General features: G+C 41.9%; 1 non-coding gene across 1 annotated transcript; it reads right to left on the reverse strand.

Annotated features, from left to right (window-relative positions):
* Nucleotides 1-9,062: 9,062 nt before the first annotated feature.
* LOC132539629 (U6 spliceosomal RNA) lies at nt 9,063-9,166 on the reverse strand. Its single transcript, XR_009550967.1, has one exon. It is a non-coding gene; the product is annotated as a U6 spliceosomal RNA (small nuclear RNA).
* Nucleotides 9,167-9,404: the final 238 nt, after the last annotated feature.

Genomic DNA, 9,404 nt, shown 5'->3' on the forward strand with positions numbered 1-9,404 from the left:
GCTTCCAGGAACAGTGAATTCATAGTGTAGGCACTGAGTCCCAGTAATAACCCTGGAGGCAAAAAAAAAAAAAAGTGACTTTGTTACTCGAGAAAACATATCCAACCAAGAATTTATAGTTCCTTAATCTTTTAAAAAAATTTTAAAATTATATTTATTTATTAATTGGATAGAAACAGAAATCGAGAGGGAAGGGGGATAGAGAGACAGAGAGACACCTGCAGCACTGTTTCACCACTCGTGAAGTTTTCCTTTTACAGGTGGGGACCAGGGACTCGAACCTGGGTCCTCATGCATTGTAATGTGCACTCAACCAGGTGTGCCACCACCCGGCCCCCTACAGTTCCTTAATCTTACCCCAACTTGTAAAAGATTTAAACGTCATAAAGATCTTTTGTACTCCCTCACCCTCAAATTCCCAATCTATTTCCTTTCCTGTACTCCTTTTTAAGATAATAGAATCATCTTTTTGTAGATACTTTAGAATCATCTTTGACCCCTCCATTAAATCAGTGATCACATTTTGACAATTATATATATATGACATATATGAGAAAGAGAGAACTAGAACATCACTCTGGTGTGTGCACTGCTGGGGATTGAACTTGGAATCTCACTGCTGGGGATTGAACTTGGAATCTCATGCCTGAGAGTTTGATGCTTTATCCTTTGTGCCACCTCTCCACTCCAAAATCCAGTATTTTAACCACTACATCACTTTGTAGTCTGCTCTGTTTACTTATTTAAAATGTTTATCTAATAGTGAGAAAGAGAAGGGAGAGAGAACCAGATCATCACTCTGGCTAGAACCCAGGTGCTCAGGCATGGTAAAGTATGAATTCTACCCAGTCAGGTAACTCTTGGTCCCTGCCTTTACCATATTATTATTGCTATTGAAAAGATTTATTTATTGGGGTCGGGTGGTGGCACGCCTGGTTGAGCGCACATGTTACAGGGCGCAAGGACCTAGGTTCGAGTTTCCTCAGCCCCCACCTGCAGGGGGAAAGCTTCACAAATGGTGCAGCAGGGCTGCAGGTGTCTGTCTCTCTCCCTCTCTCCCACTCCTTTCCCTCTTGATTTCTGACTGTCTATCTAATAAATAAAGATAATAAGAAATAAAAATAAAAATAAATAAAGATTTTTTTATTTGTGGAGAAAGGGAACCAGAACATCATTCTGGCACATGCAATGCTGGGTATTGAGCTCAGGACCCATGTTCAACAGTCCAGTGTTTTATCCACTATCCCATCTCCTGGGGTGATATTTTTACTTTTCCATTTCTATTTAATTTCATTCATTTACTGACTCATTCCTTCATTTCATCAACATTTATTAAGTACCTTGCAAATGTAGTACTATGTAGTTCACTGGTAGCACAAAGATATAGTGACCAATTTTTCTGCTGCTACATCAGTGAATCCTTTTCGCTCTGCTTTCAAAATATATTCATAAAACATTCTCTTTCTTTTAAAAAAATTTCTTTTATTTATTTATGTATTTATTATTGGATAGAAACAAAAATTGAGAAGGAGGAGGGAGATAGACCCCACCTGCAAGGAAGACACTTCATGAGCAGTGAAGCAGGTCTGCAGGTTTCTCTCTTTCTCCTTCTCTGTCTCCCCTCCCCTCTCAATTTCTTTCTGTCCTGAAAATAAATAGAAAGGAGAGAGAGAGGGAGAGAGAGACAGAGAGACACCTACAGTACTGCCTCACCACTAGTGAAGCTTTCTCCATGCAGGTGGGGACTGAGGGCTTGAACCCAGGTCCTTGTGCGTGGTAATGTGTGTGCTTAACCAGGTGAGCCAATGCTTAGTCCCCAATATCCTTTCTCCTTATTTTCACTGTTAAAATCATGGAGCAAGCTGCGATATCACCTACCTGACTGCCCCCCATTGACTTTTAAACTGTTCTTTGAGTAATTTTTCTCTCAAATATACTTTTTCACATAGTATTTATTTCTCTCATTTTTAATATTTTATTTATTTATTAATAATGAGAAGCATAGAAGGAGAGAGAAAGAGCCAGACGTCACACTGGTACATGTGCTGCCGGGGATTGAACTCAGGACCTCATGCTTGAGAGTCTGATGCTTTGTCCACTGCGCCACCTCCCGGACCACTTTTTCTCTCTTTTTAATTTTTATTTATTTATTATTGGATAGAGACAGAGAGAAATTGAGAGGGGAGGGAGATAAAGAGGAAGACACAAGGAGAGACACCTGCAGCCCTGCTTCACTACTCATGAAAGCTTTCCCCATGCAGGTGGGGACTGGGGGCTCAAACCTGGGTCCTTGAGCATTGCGACATGTGTGCTTATCCAGGTGCACCCCCACCTGTCCCACACAGATAATTTTTTAAAGGTTACTTATTAAGGAGACAGAGGAGAAGGAAAGGAAGAGGGAGAGGGAAGGAAGGAGGGAGGGAGGGAGGGAGGGAGGGGGGGAAGGGAGAGAGAGAGAGGGAGGAGAGAGAGAGAGAAAGGGAGAGAGAGAGAGAGAGAGAATATCACACTGGCAAATATGATGCCAGGGATTGAATTCAGGTTTTCATGATTACATGCCTAGTGCTTTAGTCACAGTGCCACCTCCTAGGCTACGGATTCAGCAATTTGGGAAGTACAAAATAGCATGGAAAAATAAATAAATCCTAGTAATGAGTGGCAATTTTATATAGCATTATCAAGATAAGTCTAATAGAGAAAAATAATATGGGGGCCAGGCGTAGTGCACCTGGTTTAAGTGCTCAAGGACCTGGGTTCAAGCCCTTTGTCCCCACCTGCAGGGGGAAAACTTTGCGAGTGGTGAAGCAGGGCTGCAGGTGTCTCTCTGTCTCTCCCTCTCTCTGTCTCTCCCTTCCTCTCGACTTCTGACTGTCTCTACCCAACAAATAAATAAAGATAGTAAATAAAAAAAATATCTGTGTACCTATGATCTCCAAACTTGGCAAAATAATGCAGTGAAAAATACCTGAAATGTTAGGAACCATGTGGTGGCACACCTGGTTGACTGCGCACATTACAGTGCACAAGGACCTGGGTTCGAGCCCCCGCTCCCTACCTGCAGGGGGAAAGCTTCACAAGTGGTGAAGCAGTGATGCAGGTGTCTCTCTGTCTCTCTCCCTATCACCCCCTTCCCTCTTAATTTCCGGCTGTCTCTATCCAATAACTAAATAAAGATAATATATTTTAAAAAAGAAAAATATCTGAAAGGCTATGCCTCAAATATTAAATAGCCCTAGTTAGATTGATAGGATTAAGGATGATTATTGTTCTTATAAAACCTTTAGTTATTTCCACATTTACCATTAACTATTTCTGGCACAATGGCTATGCAAAAGACTTTCATTCCTGGGACTCTGCACTCTGAAGTTCAGTCCCTGATACAACCATAAACCAGAACTGAGCAATGCTCTAGTGAAAAAAAAAAAAGGTTCTCCTCTTTCTTTCTTTCTTTCTTTCTTTCTTTCCTTCTTTCTTTCTTTCTTTCCTTCCTTCCTTCCTTCTTTCTTTCTTTCTTTCTTTCTTTCTTTCTTTCTTTCTTTCTTTCTTTCTTTCTTTCTTTCTCTTTTGCCTCCAGGGTTATTGCTTGTGGCTTGGTGCCTGCACCATGAATCCACTGCTCTTAAAGGCCATTTTTGCCCCCTTGTGTTGCCCTTTTTTTTTTTTTTTTATCATTGTTATGGTTACTATTGTTGTTACTGCTGTCATTGTTGGATAGGACAGAGAGAAACTGAGAGAGGAGGGGAAGACAGAGATGGGGAGAGAAAGACAGACACCTGCAGACCTGCTTCACCGCTCATGAAGCGACCCTCCTGCGGGTGGGGAGCTGTGACTCCAACCCGGATCCTTAGGCCGGTCCTTGTGCTTTCACCACGTGCGCTTACGTGCGCTTAACCCGCCGCGCTACAGCCTGACCCCCCACTCCCTTGTTCTCTTTCCTCCTCCCTCATGAATAAACATTGGGTTGTGGGAAAAGTCATGACATATTTTTGCACAGAAAACCAGAAAAAAACATCATGACTTTCCCCACAACCCAATAAAGCTTTCTAAAAAATTTCAGAAGGGGGTGGGGCCGTAGTGCACTGGATTAAGTGCACACAGTACAAAGCACAGGGATCCTGGTTCAACCCCCCACCCCGGCTCCCCACCTGCAGGGGAGTCGCTTCACAAGCCTGTGAAGCAGGTCTGCAGGTGTCTTCCTTTCCCCCTCTGTCTTCCCCTTCTCTCTCAATTTCCCTCTGTCCTATCCTATTAAAAAAAAAATTTAGAGGATCTGCATTCAAATCTATCACACCTGGTGTTAATGGTAACTATTATTTATTTCATTGGTACTTGCTTATGTTTCAAGGAATTTTTTAGTATTTTCGCATTTAATCCTTACAATAAGCTTATAAGTATGTGTCATAATTTTTATTTAGAGATTAAGACTGCAGGGGGTCAAGCGGTAGCACAGCGGGTTAAGTGCAGGTGGTGCAAAGCCCAAGGATCAGCGTAAGGAGCTCTCGAAACTTTACATCAGGCTCAACTTGACGCTGTTAACTGGCTACGGAAGAAGGGCAAACGCTAGAAGAAGAAGAAGCGTAAGGATCCCGGTTGGAGCCCCCGGCTCCCCACCTGCAGGGGGGTCGCTTCACAGGTGGTGAAGCAGGTCTGCAGGTGTCTTTCTCTCCCCCTCTCTGTCTTCCCCTCCTCTCTCCATTTTTCTCTGCCCTGTCCAACAACAACGACATCAATAACAACAACAACTACAATAATAAAACGAGGGCAACAAAAAAAGGAAAATAAATATTTTTTTTAAAAGATGGATTAAATAATTTAGGTCATATAGCTAACAAGTGGCAACAGTGGTATTCAAACTCAGGAAGTCTGACTCCCGTTGTGTATACTTGTGTGTGTCTACCACATGTCAGCCCTGGTGTATATACACCATGAGAAAACAGAGGCTCTGCCTTGACGCTACATGGTCTGTTTGATGGCTTCTACATGATTTTAATGTTTAAAAGTGTATCCAGTGGTCCGGGAGGTGGCGCAGTGGTAAAGCTTTGGACTCTCAAGCGTGAGGTCCCGAGTTCGATCCCCGGCAGCACATGTGCCAGAGTGATGTCTGGTTCTTTCTCTCTCCTCCTATCTTTCTCATAAATAAATAAAATCTCTTAAAAAAAAAAAACGTGTATCTAAGATGAGTGGAGAAATAGCTCGCTGCTGGTAGAGCATTGGGCTGAGGTTCCTGGCGCAGTTCCCTACACTGTATGTACCATTCCGTGCTCTGATTTCTCTCTTCTGTTTCATGTAGAATTCTCATTTGTAATCTATAAAATAAATCTCAGAGATGTATGTAAGTAGGCTTCTAGTTACTCTGATCAGCAATATTTTTGGTTTATTATTTTATTTCTTTTTTTGGTGTCTCTGGAGCTTTACTCCTCCAGACTGACTTTCTCAGGTAGAAAGACAGAGACAGAGATAGAGAGACAGAGAGAAGGATATTATGGCAGTGAGGCTGTGCTCAAATCTGGGTCGCGCCCATGACAAAGCAAGTGCTTTATGCAAGAGAGTGATCTTGCGAGCCACGCTTTAGCTTTTTTTTTTTTTTCTGCCTCTAGGGTTATTGCTGGGGCTCAGTGCCTGCACCATGAATCCACTGCTCCTGGAGGCTTCCCCCCCCCTTTTTCTTTGCCATTGTTGTTTTTGTATCCTTGTTGTGGTTATTATTATTGTTGTTATTGATGTCGTCATTGTTGGATAGGACAGAGAGAAATGGAGGGGTGAGGGAGACAGAGGGGGGGAGAGAAAGACAGACACCTGCAGATCTGCTTCACCGCTTGTGAAGCGAAACCCTGCATGTGGGAAGCCGGGGGCTCGAACCGGGATCCTTAGTGCTGGTCTTTGCACTTAGCGCCATGTGCGCTTAACCTGCTGCACTACTGCCTCATCCCTAAAAAAAAAAAAAAGAAAGAAAAAAATGTATTTACTTATTTTGGATAGAGACAGATGTTGAGTGGGAAGGGGAAAGGGTATGTGAGAGAGCTACCTGTAGCACTTATTCACTGCCTGTGAAGCGCCCCTGCCGGTGAGGACCAAGGTCATAAAACCCAGGTCTGTGCGCATGGTAACATGTGTGCCATCACCTGGCCCTTTATATTGCTTTTTAAAAGAATTATTGGGGGAGTCAGGTGGTAGTGCAGCAAGTTAATCGCACATGGCGTGAAGCGCAAGGACAGGCGCAAGGATCTGGGTTCGAGCTCTCTGCATTTCTTTCTGTCCTATCTAACAATGGCATCAATAACTATGAGAATAATAACTACAACAATAAAAAACAAGGGCAACAAAAGGGAAAATAAATAATTAAAAAAAAAAGAATTACTGGGTTAGGCAGTGGTTCATCTGGTAGAACGGATGTGTTACAATACTCAGGGACTTGGGTTCAAGCCCTGAGTCCTTCACCTGCTAGGGAAGAGCTTCCTGAGAGGAGAAGTATGGCTGCAGGTGTCTCTTTCTCATTCTCCCTTTCCCCTCTTGATTTATCTCAGCCTCTAGCCAACAAATAAATAATTCTTATGAAGATGGCAAGTAATTCATTAAGATGGTAAACTGGAGAATTGAATTCCAATAAATACATTTTTAAAAAACTTCATTTATGAATGGAAACATAATTAGAGTATTAGGATGTGGGATCCAACCCAGGACATCGTGCTTGTGAGTCAATGCTTCATCCACTGCATATGTCCTTACTTACTGTTTTTGGCTCTTATCAGACAATTTGAATAGTATTAATATATTTTTTTGTTATGAATCTAGTTTTTTTCTTTTTAAGCCTCTATATCTGGTAGCTAAGTCTCTAGTTTTTGTGAGTAAATGTTTTTCAGGAATAATTGAATGAAACAAGACATTTGGGCTATTTTTCCTTTTGGTTGGTGCAACCAGTGCAGCGAAGATGCTTACTGGGAAGTTGAGCAAGAATAGGAATCTAGGTTAACAGTGTAGGGTTTTTTTTTTTTAAACCAAAGTACTGCTCAGCTCTGGCTTATGGAGGTGCAGGGAACTGAACCTGAGAAGCTCTTTGCATCACCATTATGATATCTCCTTGACCCTAGAAAGTGTAGTTTGTTGTATTATCTCCTTCTGTAGTCTTTTTTTTTTTTTTAAATATTTATTTATTTAGTTCCTTTTGTTGCCCTTGTTGCTTCTGTAGTCTTTTATAGGGGAGTAAAAATCTGCCACCCTGAAAATTTATCTTTGGCAAAAGGTTAATTTCAAAGGAGCCCTGGGAACAGAATTAAGTTTATCTGTGAGCTAAGGGCATCTCTTAGGAAAGAAGTCAATCAGTAGAGAAGGTGAACTTGGGTCTGTTCTATGTCTTAACCCTTTTTTTGGATAAAGTTCCTAACTGACTATCTCTCCCTTCTCCCCAAAGTTTTTTTTTTTTAAAAAAATTTATTTATTTATTCCCTTTTGTTGCCCTAGTTGTTTTACTGTTGTAGTTATTATTGTTGTTGATGTCGTCGATGTTGGGTAGGACAGAGAGAAATGGAGAGAGGAGGGGAAGACAGAGAGGGGGAGAGAAAGACAGACGCCTGCAGACCTGCTTCACCACCTGTGAAGCGACTCCCCTGCAGGTGGGGAGCCAGGGGCTCGAACCGGGATTCTTTTGCATTTTGTGCCACCTGCGCTTAACCCGCTGTGCTACCGCCCGACTCCCTTTTCCCAAAGTTTTCTGTGTTAACTAAACCATTTAAGATGATGGTGGGCCCTGGAGCACTGAGCTTGAAAGGATGAGGTCCTGAGTTCTATCCCTGGCATCCCATGTGCTAGAGTGATGCTCTGCTTTATTCTCTCTCTTTTTCTATCTAGTGCAAATAAATAAATAAATAAATAGTAATTATAAGAATGATGTCTAGGCCTACATGGTTAGTTATTCAAAATTTGGTGACTTATCCCTTGTGTACAGGAAATACACATATTACAAATAAAATTTTCCTTGCAAAATAAATTTTTCTTTTTTTAATTTAAAATTTTTCCAATGAGGGTTATTGCTGGAGCATGGTGCCAGCACTACAAACCCAACACTCCTAGCTGCCTTCTTATTTTTAATTTATTTTAATTGTCTTTATTTATTTATTGGCTAGAGATGGTCAGAAATTGAGAGGAAAGAGAGTGATAGAGAAGAAGAGACAGAGAGACACCTGCAGCCCTGTTTCACTGCTTGTAAAGCCTTCCCCTGCAGGTGGGGACTGGGGGCTTAAACCTGGGTCCTTGTGCACTGTACCATGTGTGGTCAGCCAGGTGTGCCACCACCTGGCCCCAAATTTATTTATTTATTTATTTATTTCCAATTTCTTTATTTTTATTTCTTTATTTATTTTAATTAGCTAGGACAGAGAGAACTTGAGAGGGGGAGAGGGAGATAGAGAGAAAGATACCTGAAGGCCTGCTTCACCACTCATGAAGCCTCCTGCAGATGGGAAACAGGGCCTCAATCCTGGGTCCTTGTGCGTGACAACATGGGTGCTCAACTAGATGTGCCACCACCATGCCCCCTGCATTTTCTCTTGTCAGTCTGTCTCATATGTGATTATTTGTCCAGCTTCCAAAGGAGCCAAGTAGGTATAGAATCATTTCTTTCTACCCCTACACTTCATTTGTTTGTCTATTTATCAGAGCACCGCTGAGTCCTGGTTTATGCCGGTGCTGATGCTGGGGGTTGAGCCTGGGAACTCAGAGCCTTAAGCAAGCGTTACAGTCATTTTGCATGACCATTAAGCTGTCTCCCCAATCTTTCAATTCTAAGAAGAGTTTTGAAGTTTGGGAGAGAATTTATAAAGTTCAAGCCACTTGTAGTTGCGGGCATTCTTGAAGTCCCTTCTTCTGTTCCCTCCCATCTTCTTCTTTGCCCCAGAACTCACAGTTTCTGGAAGCAGTTTTTCTGATGTAGGACTATTATTGGTTGCTTTCCTTTGAGTGGGGATTAATATTAGTCCTCTATCAGCTTCTTCGTTTTTTCCCCCTCCAGGGTGATCGCTGGGGTTTGGTGCCTGCATTACAAATCCACTACACCTGGTGGCCACTTTTTCCATTTTTGTTGCCGCTATTGTTGTTTTACCCTTGCGCAGGGGCCATGCTAATCTTCTCTGTATCCTTCCAATTTTAGTACATGTGCTGCCGAAGCGACCACACAATAGTTGTTTTATCTATGAGCTTTTTATTGGTCCTACAAGTGATTGAAAGAACAATTAATTATAATAGATCTGAAACATCTATCTTTATTGTGCAATTGTGTGTGATGGCTAGTGAGCCCTTAGTATGTTTTATACCACCATGTTGAATTTTTAAAAAATATTTATTTATTCCCTTTTGTTGCCCTTGTTTTATTGTTGTAGTTATTATTGAAGTCGTTGTTGTTGGATAGGACA

Source organism: Erinaceus europaeus, chromosome 7, assembly GCF_950295315.1.
Source record: "Erinaceus europaeus chromosome 7, mEriEur2.1, whole genome shotgun sequence".
Taxonomy (NCBI): Eukaryota; Metazoa; Chordata; class Mammalia; order Eulipotyphla; family Erinaceidae; genus Erinaceus; species Erinaceus europaeus.